This window comes from Perca fluviatilis, chromosome 1, assembly GCF_010015445.1.
Source record: "Perca fluviatilis chromosome 1, GENO_Pfluv_1.0, whole genome shotgun sequence".
Lineage (NCBI taxonomy): Eukaryota > Metazoa > Chordata > Actinopteri > Perciformes > Percidae > Perca > Perca fluviatilis.
Genome location: NC_053112.1, coordinates 41,518,759 through 41,529,484, shown reverse-complemented (window position 1 = coordinate 41,529,484; position 10,726 = coordinate 41,518,759).

Sequence of the window (10,726 nt, the reverse complement as noted above, 5' to 3'; positions counted from 1 at the left end):
GCATTTCTAGGCAAAATTCATACCAAATAACAAACACAAGCCAAGCCATACACTCCACACAAACTCATGATCTACACACGTTATTATTACTGTTATTAATGGATATTGTAGGAACTGCCAGGATTACTTTACTACCCTACCCAGTAGTATACTAAAACTGGCTCCACATTGACAAACCTCAACATTAAAACACTCTAAAAACAGCACCATATAGGCCTATATGGTGCTGTTTTTAGAGTGTTTTAATACTCTAAAAAAGGAGCAATTCTGCATAATGACTAGCCTTTTTTTGATACTTCAAGTACATTGCTGATAATACTTCTGTACTTTTACTTCAGTAACATTTTGAATTCAGGACTTTTATTCAGACTATTATTTTTTTTGTTTACATTATTGTACTCCACAACTGGTCACTATTTACTCTCAGAGCTTTTCTCAGTCTGTGTCTTGTCTGTACTTTTTGTTTTCGTGGACCAAGAAGTGTTCCAACTCTAGCCAAGTACAATCAAATGCCCCAATGGGACTTGCTCCGCCCATTTTTTTCAGGGGTGCATCGGAGGTGACCTGTGTGGACCAATGGTGTGGACTTTGGACAGCCAGGTATCCCTAAATGCATTTAGCAAAGCCAAAGACTTGGCGGAGGAGAAAACACACAACTGTGACATAACTATTGACATTATACCGCTACATCACATTTAACCGACGTAACATGTCAACGTCCTGGGCAACTTTACTCCACGCAGCAGCCTTTCTATTTACAGTCCCTCCAGAAAAACGCGATTATGCGATCGCATAATTCAATGCATAATCAGCCAAAGTCCGCATATTCATGCGGGGGCCGCATTTTTTCAAATATGCCGCACTTTCGCCGCATAAATTGCCGATATCCGCGCAAAATATGCGGTGCTTGCATGATTTCATAATTCCCGCATTTTCGTTGCAAAAAAGTCACATATATCTTAACAGAAAGTTGAAAAAAATGTTGCGTTTACTTCACACAAGAGCAGCCATTTTCCCCCTGTTGCCATGGGAACGTTATAAAGTGACGTAATTACGCGACGTGAACATCATCGAAAAGCAGGTGTTGGATTTTTCCCTGAAACCTCTGACTAAATTGATGTCTTCTTGTACATTTTATTTATTATTTTTTTGTTTTGTTTTTGTTTATATTGTATACACACACACACACACACACACATATATATATATATATATATATATATATATATATATATATATATATATATATATTCTTATCTCCTTTGTGTTGCTTCGTTTGTTTCTATATAAGTTTTTTTTATTTTTATTTTTTTTATAAGTTTGTGCACTTGTTGTTCACGTGCTATCATTGCTTACCTGATTTTTGTCATCTATATTTTGTGAATAAAAAAAAAAAAAAAAAAAAAGTTTGGCGAGGCAGTTGGGATACCCAGAGTAAAATGTGATTATAACTATAAAAAAATAAAATATTCTGATGTCAAGCGTTGACAGAAAAAAAAAAAAAAAAAAAAAAAAGCAGGTGTTGGAGGTTGAATGTGACATGAGTCTCTTAAGTTGGTATCAGAAAGCTATCTTAATATCTGATGTCTACTCAAATTTCTTTGTTTAAGTGCTCCTGCTGTCTATATTATTAACGATTTTTGAAAGTCTGTCTCTTTTGTATCTTTTATTTCCCTCTGTTTAGACTATTACTTTTCTTTTTACTTTAATATTATATTATTTGTATATATTTTTGTATCTTATTTGTTTACTTATTGCAATGACTGAATATCTGTAAACTATTTTTGGAAATTAAGTTTAAAAAAAGCAGGGTGTTGGGGGAATCACTTTTTCTTCTCTTTGTCATCAAACCCCAATTTTTGCAAGTTCCCGCATTTTTTGCAAGTTCCCGCAATTTCATCGCATAAAATTGCATAAATATCCCGCATATTCCATCGCATTTTTTAAGAAAACGTGCCGCATAATCAAGGATTTTTGCCCGCAACAATCACAACAAAACTCAGACACTTATCAGTCCTTCTAGTTGTTCTGCCATTTTTGTAAATCACTTCCGAAGCTTTTCAACGGTGTAGTACGACGTCCGCTGGGGGCGTATTGCGTATTACGGAGCTGATTTCAACTGCCAGTGTGAAGGCGGCGTTACAGTTTGAGGTCCGGCGGGACAGCATGAGATATAATTTGTTTCAACAGCATATATATATATATATCATAGTGGGGTGAGCGTCAAAGACTTCATTTCCTGCATTCTGATACACTTTTTTGCACCAATTTACGGTTATTTAGCCTATGCGAAGAAAAAAAACACAAATGACAATTCAAAATATATCAAAATTATAATGGAACGTATATTGTTCCATGTCATTGTGCATTTTTAAGTGGGTATATGGAAATCCTGGAGTTTTCTTAGTGGGTATACTGCGTTTGCCTGTGTATCACGTAGACTACACCACTGCTGGAAAGGCAGGGTGGCTATAATCTGAGAGAAGAACTCAACTTTAAAAAGCTCAATATAAGAACAACTCTAAAACGTATGTAGCCTACATCACGATCTGTTGGCTGAGTTTGTGGAATGGTTTGGAGCAGGTGCTAAAACATTGTACAAACATAATAAAGTTTAAAACGCTGTATAAAAACACTTTATTAAAAGGATATGAGGATGAAGAGAGATGATTGTGAGGGGGGGTTATTATACTGATCGTACTGGGGTGGGTGAGTAGGGTAATGGATTGTTTGTTGCAAAATGTAAAACATGTTTGGTAGGAATAATAATATAAAATATATGATACATACATATACAAAATGTATAATATACAGGAACCAAAGCACCAAACTCACCCAGCTCACTGTGCCAGCCTCCACCTGTCAGTGGATCACAAACTTCCTGACTGACAGGAGTCAGCAGGTGAGGCTGAGGAACATCACATCCAGCACCCGGACTATTAGCACTGGCGCCCCCCAGGGGTGTGTGCTCTCCCCACTGCTCTTCTCCCTCTACACCATCGACTGCACCTCAGGAGACCCATCTGTTAAACTCCTGAAGTTCGCTGACGACACAACGGTCAACGGCCTCATCCGGGACGGTGATGAGTCGGCCTACAGACGGAAGGTTGATCAGCTGGCTCTCTGGTGCGGTCAGAACAACCTTGAGCTTAACATGCTCAAAACTGTGGACTTCAGGAGGAGCCCCCCACTCTTCCCCCCAACACCACACTCAACAGCCCTGTGTCTGCTGTGGAATCCTTCAGGTTTCTGGGATCCACTATATCCCAGGACCTAAAGTGGGAGCCCAACACTGACACCATCATCAAGAAGGCCCAGCAGAGGATGTACTTCCTGCGCCAGCTCAGGAAGCTCAACCTGCCTAAGGAGCTGCTGATCCACTTCTACACAGCCATCATCCAGTCTGTCCTCTGCACGTCCATCACTGTCTGGTTTGGATCTGCCACCAAAAAGGACAGGAGCAGACTACAATGGACAGTTAGGACTGCAGAAAAGATCATCGGTGTCAACCTGCCTTCCATTCATGACTTATACACCAGAGTCAGGAAACGGGCAGGAAACATCATTGCAGACCCATCCCACCCCGGACACTACCTGTTCCACAAGCCATCACTCTGAAGAACAGCTGACTTCTGACTCACAGTGTCAGGTTCAATTCCTGCAATAACCCAGCAACACTGTCTCTAATCAGCACCTGTTTACTGGTTTCACGTATTATTAATTCATCATTCTCTATTTCAGAGCTGTTCATACTGTTCATATTGTAATATAAAACTTATGTAATAACATAATACTTATTTATTCCAGCATCCTTTGCACTATGCTCCATAATTAAAATAATAATAATTTATCATAAAAATAATTTACTCCTACACACTTTGCACTCTTCATTGCACAACTGCCTCAACCTGTCTATATTGTCTGTTTATAGTGTGTATATATTGTTTGTTTTTGTTGTTTGTTTTTGTATGAGTAAGCACATTGTGAGCATTGTATAATCCAAAGCAAAAGTCCTCATATGTGTCCTCATACCTGGCAAATAAAGCTGATTCTGATTCTGAACTGTTTAAAGTTGAATGAGATGTGGGGAAAAATAACAAGGGGAATGGTTAATGTCTGATTAAAGTAGCAGTGTTTGGCTTTATGTTTCTGTTTAGTTTTGCCCAGGGACTGTGTTACCACTTCAGGCCTGGCAGTAACTGCCAAACTGGTCAAAAAGAAATGGAACAACCTCAAAGACAAATACAAGGGGATCTGCCTGTTTCTCTGCTTTGTATTCATTCTGAGAGATCCTTCCTGTTTTTAGAGAAAATACTTAGAGATGCAGTGGCCCTTGAAATAGTGTATTTTGGGACTGGGAATACATTCAAACAATCAGTTTCACAGTGTAGTAATTATAGCCTATTTTCAGGAGTTTAGGGACCCACCTACAGGCAAAGGGATAGATGCTGGTAGTAAGTAAGTAAGTAAGTAAAGTCAGTAAAATGTATTTATACCACGCTTTCCACTGTTAAAAATAAAAAAAGGCTGGTTTTAGAACGTAAGGGTTAGGGTTAAAAACTGAAAAAAAAAAACTGGGCGCAGTTGTTTTTTTTGGGAGGGGGGGCAAACAAACAGAAAGCAACACTTGAAAGCTCAGCAAAACAACAAGCACTAGTTTATTCAAACAACTATATATTTAAGAAGAGCAAGACAATACCATACAAAATTCAATTTACAAGAAGATAGTGACTCTCTTGGGTTTTAACTATGTCCTCCCACCCGCTACCAACAAGCATGTTAACTATACTTGAACATACATTTAGCTCTCCTTTCCTACTGGCCAACAGTGATGCCACGTAACGCGTTACTTGTAATACAACGCGTTACTCTAATCTGACCACTTTTTTCAGTAACGAGTAATCTAACGCGTTACTATTTCCAAACCAGTAATCAGATTAAAGTTACTTATCCAAGTCACTGTGCGTTACTATTTTTGTCATTTGCCTTAGTAAAAATATATATTTTTGCTTTCTTCTCGTCTCGGGGAGTGAAGTCACGTATGCGACAAGTCACGTTTTCAGCATGAGGACAGTTCACGTGTACCACGCAGCGACACAAACGTAAACAACAATGGAGGGACGAGAGATGTGCGTTTTCTAGCTGGAAATACAGTCGCTATATTGAGTTTGTGTCAGTTAAAGATGGCAATATTAAGGTTTCGTTGCAGTCAAACTTACAGAGCAAGTCCCAGCGGGTTGCGTGCGCAGGGGGGAGGGTCCCCCCCCCCCCAACAACAAGGGGAAGCGGTCCCCCCCCCCCAAACAACAAAAGCTGGACTCGGTTCCAAAACCAGTAAGATGGGGGAGAGTTGAAGAAGTTGGTCGGGCAGTATGTTGTAGCGGAAATGCTGCCCTTAAACACGGTTGACTGGCTCTCTTTCGTGCCATAATAAACCAGATCCCTACTACTGGCAACGCCGAGCTGCCTCACGCAAAACCGGTTGTCAATCAAGTAATCTGTAAAGTAACTAAGTTACTCTTTCAAAGTAACTGTGACAACACTGCTGGCCAACACATTTCTCAATGACTGATTAAAGTCAGTCATCTCATTAACAAGTCTCTTTTCCATGGACAACATGGCCAGTGCATTCAGTCTCTCCTGGGTCATGGTGTTTCTGAGAAAAGTTTTTATTCTTTTCAAGGTTGAGAAGCACCTCTCAGCTTCAGCCGTGGCCATGGGTGTGGCTATGACAACTTTCATGAGAGTGACAGTTTTTGAAAATACTTCTTTGAGATTATTCTCCATAAACAGCACAGTCTTTGAACTCTTCCCTGCTGTAGATGAGACTGAGCTCTGTCTTCAGCTTGCTTCCACTGAGCATCGCGTACACCTTCAAGATGTTGCTCAGTGCATCTTTACTCCTCAAACCTGTCCCCCTGCAACAAAGTGGTCTGTGAAGGAGAAGTGCTCCCTAGTGTGTCCCAGGATGGTGTCACAGACCTAGAGAGAGAATTAAAAAAGATAATGTAAATGTAATGTAGTAGCCTGGAGTAGGCCACTAGGTGTCACTGTTGCACTGGCTTTCAAAAGAAAAATACAGCCATTTGAGTTTTTTTGTCCACGTAGTTTTGCGATTTCTTTTCCATCTGTGTCGCCATGTTGCTGACTGTATTTTTCAATGTTACATGAAGGTCAGCAGTATAAGCGGTGGCCTACTTTATTTTATTAAATCTGTTTTAAACAGCCAATTCAGTTAATTTGTTGACACTCTAAGTTTGTTTGGGTGTCGAGCTGCAGTTTGTGGGTTTCAGTGGTTTCATTTAATGTTAAAGAGGTTTTTCGATGTCAGATGATTGTGGCTAGCAAGTAGTGGAGAAGGGTGAAGCAGTAGCATTTAAGTTGACTTAATATTTAATTTGATCATTTATTTTTATGTTGCAAATTTATTCTTTGCTGTTTTTAATTTAACCAGGTAGAAATATTTAACAGTATACTGTATGTATTATGTTTTATGTATTATTTTCAGTAATAGTTTTTTGTCTGTGTAAGAGATTTATTTCTAAGGTTTATTTTTAACCCTCATATTATGTTAAGGGTCAATTTGACCCATTTGCGTTTTGTGTTGACCAAAATACTGGTTAACCTATCTTTTTCTCCATGAAATTGTATGACATTTCCTCATTTAGGGTCATGAACTTGTTCATAAAATCTGGACACACTGATGTGTAGTGGAATGTCTGTTCAGAGTTTGTATACAAAGATGATGTTGCGGGTCATTTTGACCCCGAGAACTTTCAACACCCATTTAGGTGTGTGTGTGTGTGTGTGGGTGTGTGTGTGTGTGTGTGTTTGTGTGTGTGTGTGTGTGTGTGTGTGTGTGTGATGCTATTGACGATCCGGATTGTGAATTTTCCTATGATGAAGAGGGATTCAGGGGACCAGTCTGGTGTAGTATACATTAGCTGAAAACAATGGGCAGCAATCATCCTCAACATGGACAGCTAAAGATGCTAACATAAAATGGTCAACATCAAAACACTGACGCCAAAGGCAGACTGTCATCAAGATGACTCCAAGCCCCACAAGATTTTCTGCCACACTAGTTGATGATATTCAATCACCATTTCATCTCTTCATATCCCAAACAATAGATAGGATCATAGTGGACATGACCAACTTGCAGGGGAGGTGTGTATTTCAAAAGAAATGGAAGTCACTGGATAAGATTGACTTGCATGCATACATTGAAATCCTAGTCCTGCTGCGTCCGCAGCATCCACCCAAGCTCTGCAGTGCCATGTTACATCCCGCAACACCCTGCTGTGATGTTCATACGCACAGAGTAGTCAGGATCCGGTATTGGAGACTGCACTACTCAGTACGACACAATGTGCCCTGCTATGACATGAACTTCCATGACTACCTCAAAGTCACTGTTCCATTATCTCTAATGTGACTATTATCGCCACTGTTCATCACATCCCCAACCGGCCCTGTCAGACACCGCCTACCAAGAGTCTGGGTCTGCCGAGGTTTCTTCCTAAAAGGGAGTTTTTCCTCGCTACTGTAGCAACAGCCACTGATAATGCTTGCTCTTGGGGGAATTACTGTAATTGTTGGGGCTTTGGAATTTATAGAGTGTGGTCTAGACCGACTCTATCTGTAAAGTGTCTCGAGATAACTCTTGTTATGATTTGATACTATAAATAAAATAAAATTGAATAGTATTAGCTGGAGTGTACAAGTCAAAGGGAGAAGCAATTGTCAGTCTGTGGAATGATGAGAGTGGAAGGCCAATATTTCTAGCAACAATGTCTTTGGAGTCAATTCATACGAAAGCTTGGGTGTTCCGCAACACCAGAGCTGGTCGAGTGAAAGAGACAAACTAGCTGAGATCAGAGATGTATGGGATGAATGGGTCAAAATTGTACCTGTCTTGTACAATCCTGGTCCCCATGTCACTGTAGATGAACACCTTGTTCCATTCAGGGGGCGCTGTCCCTTCTGACAGTACATGCCCAACAAGCCTGCAGTATGGCATCAAAATATGGGCATCCTAGGATGCCAAATCTAGCTACTATGCATGGAATATGCAAGTGTATACCGGAAATATTTTCACTAAATAATTGGTAAAAACAGTTTTGGGGGAAAAAATGTTTGTGATGAGGAAAAAAAGTTAGTTTTGAGTGTATTTGCACTGTACGGGTCATTTTGACCCGTAACATCATCAATGTCATTTTTTTTCAACATAATACGAGGGTTAAGAGAAATAAGACCACAGATTGTATTTTTCACTGTTTCATAAAGGTACTAAAGCCAGCAGACTGAGAAAATTAAAGCCAGTCAGGTCTCAATCACAAGAATCCTGCGTCCAGTGCTTCCTTCTCCCCGCACTAAACCCACAACACACCCAAAACCTGAGGCCCAGGGGTGGACAGAGGTACCAGGGGTGGACAGAGGTAACAGTGGTGGACAGAGGCCCAGGGGTGGACAGAGGTACCAGGGGTGGACAGAGGTAACAGTGGTGGACAGAGGCCCAGGGGTGGACAGAGGTACCAGAGGTGGACAGAGGTAACAGTGGTGGACAGAGGCCCAGGGGTGGACAGAGGTACCAGGGGTGGACAGAGGTAACAGTGGTGGACAGAGGCACCAGGGGTGGACAGAGGTACCAGGGGTGGACAGAGGTACCAGAGGTAGACAGAGGTCCGACGCCTCTTTGTTGGCCAAGAGCCACTGCTTTGCTCACTAATGAAATGGAGAGAGTTTCTGCAAAGGACAAAGAGAATTTATAATAATATTGGAAAAAGAAAGAGAGTTAATAATGAAAGAGAAAGCAAATAATGATCATATGGCTAACAGGAATACAGTAGGGTGACCACCCGTCCCGCGTAGTGCGTGCGTGCACAGCGTTTGAAGCCCAATTCATGCGTCCCGCAAATTGAGACCGTGTCACGCATAATCAATGCTTGCTCAAAAAAAAAGTTGGTCGCTCTATATCCTCGAGCCCCAGGCAGCCAAACGAACATTACTTGACAGTTCAGCACGCTACTGTTACCACGCCCACCCCTTAATTGAACTGCTGACTAGGTTGTTGTCAACTTTTTCGTTGTTGTTATGACAGCGCACGCAGCCACGCACGTGCATACCAGACACACTGGAAAGGAACTTTTAGATGCGCGCTTTCCAATTCGAAAAATGGAGAAAGAGACTGAGTCTGACTCTGAGGCACCGCCATCATCAATTAAAAAGAGAAGGTGTGGGTACAAGGAAGACTGGGAAAATGAATATTTGTGTCTGAAAGTTGTTGAGGGGGATACCGAGAGGGCTTGTTGTGACCTTTGCAAAACGTCCTTCTCAATCGGACATGGAGGGGAATACGATGTCAAACGACACAGACTCACGGAGACTCAAAAGAAACGTGTCCAACAGAAAGAGACATCCAAATCTATGGATGCTTTCCTCCGATCTAAAAACGACTTTCTAGCTGACAAAGTGACTGCTGCAGAGGTGACGAGTGTGTATCACACTGTCCAACACGCTACATCATATCGAGCAGGAGATTGTGGCACAAAGCTAGCCCCAACGATTTATCCGGACTCGGACATTGCCAAGAGGATGGCCTGTGGTCGGACGAAGGCAGAAGCCATTGTCACGGATGTGATTGCCCCTGCCTCCATCGAAGATTGCTTGAAAGTCCTCAGAAGACCACTGAATGAGCAACGAGAGGGAACAACCAAAGGTAAAGTTAAAGTTATGTTCATGGATGTAACATTGTTGTGTGTTAGCTATTTGTCTAACGTTAGCTAGCTAATGTTAGCTAATCATCTTCTTCTACTGGTATGTTAAAAGTCAACTTTTCCTTCAGTTCACTGAAATTGCATCAGTAGCTAACGTTAGCTAACATACAGTGCCTTGCGAAGTATTCCGCCCCCTTGAACTTTTCGACCTTTTGCCACATTTCAGGCCTCAAACATAAAGATATAAAACTGTTATTTTTGTGAAGAATCAACAACAAGTGGGACACAATCATGAAGTGGAACGAAATTTATTGGATATTTCAAACCTTTTAAACAAATAAAAACTGAAATATGGGGGGCAAAATTATTCAGCCCCCTTAGTTAATACTTTGTAGCGCCACCTTTGCGCGCATTACAGCTGTAAGTCGGCGGGGTATGTCTCTATCAGTTTTGCACATCGAGAGACTGACATTTTTGCCCATTCCTCCTTGCAAAACAGCTCCGAGCTCAGTGAGGTTGGATGGAGAGCGTTTGTGAACAGCAGTTTTCAGTTCTTTCCACAGATTCTCAATTGGATTCAGGTCTGGACTTTGACTTGGCCATTCTAACACCTGGATATGTTTATTTGTGAACCATTCCATTGTAGATTTTGCTTTATGTTTTGGATCATTGTCTTGTTGGAAGACAAATCTCCGTCCCAGTCTCAGGTCTTTTGCAGACTCCATCAGGTTTTCTTCCAGAATGGTCCTGTATTTGGCTCCATCCATCTTCCCATCAATTTTAACCATCTTCCCTGTCCCTGCTGAAGAAAAGCAGGCCCAAACCATGATGCTGCCACCACCATGTTTGACAGTGGGGATGGTGTGTTCAAGGGTGATGAGCTGTGTTGCTTTTACGCCAAACATAACGTTTTGCATTGTTGCCAAAAGGTTCGATTTTGGTTTCATCTGACCACAGCACCTTCTTCCACATGTTTGGTGTGTCTCCCAGGTGGCTTTTGGCAAACT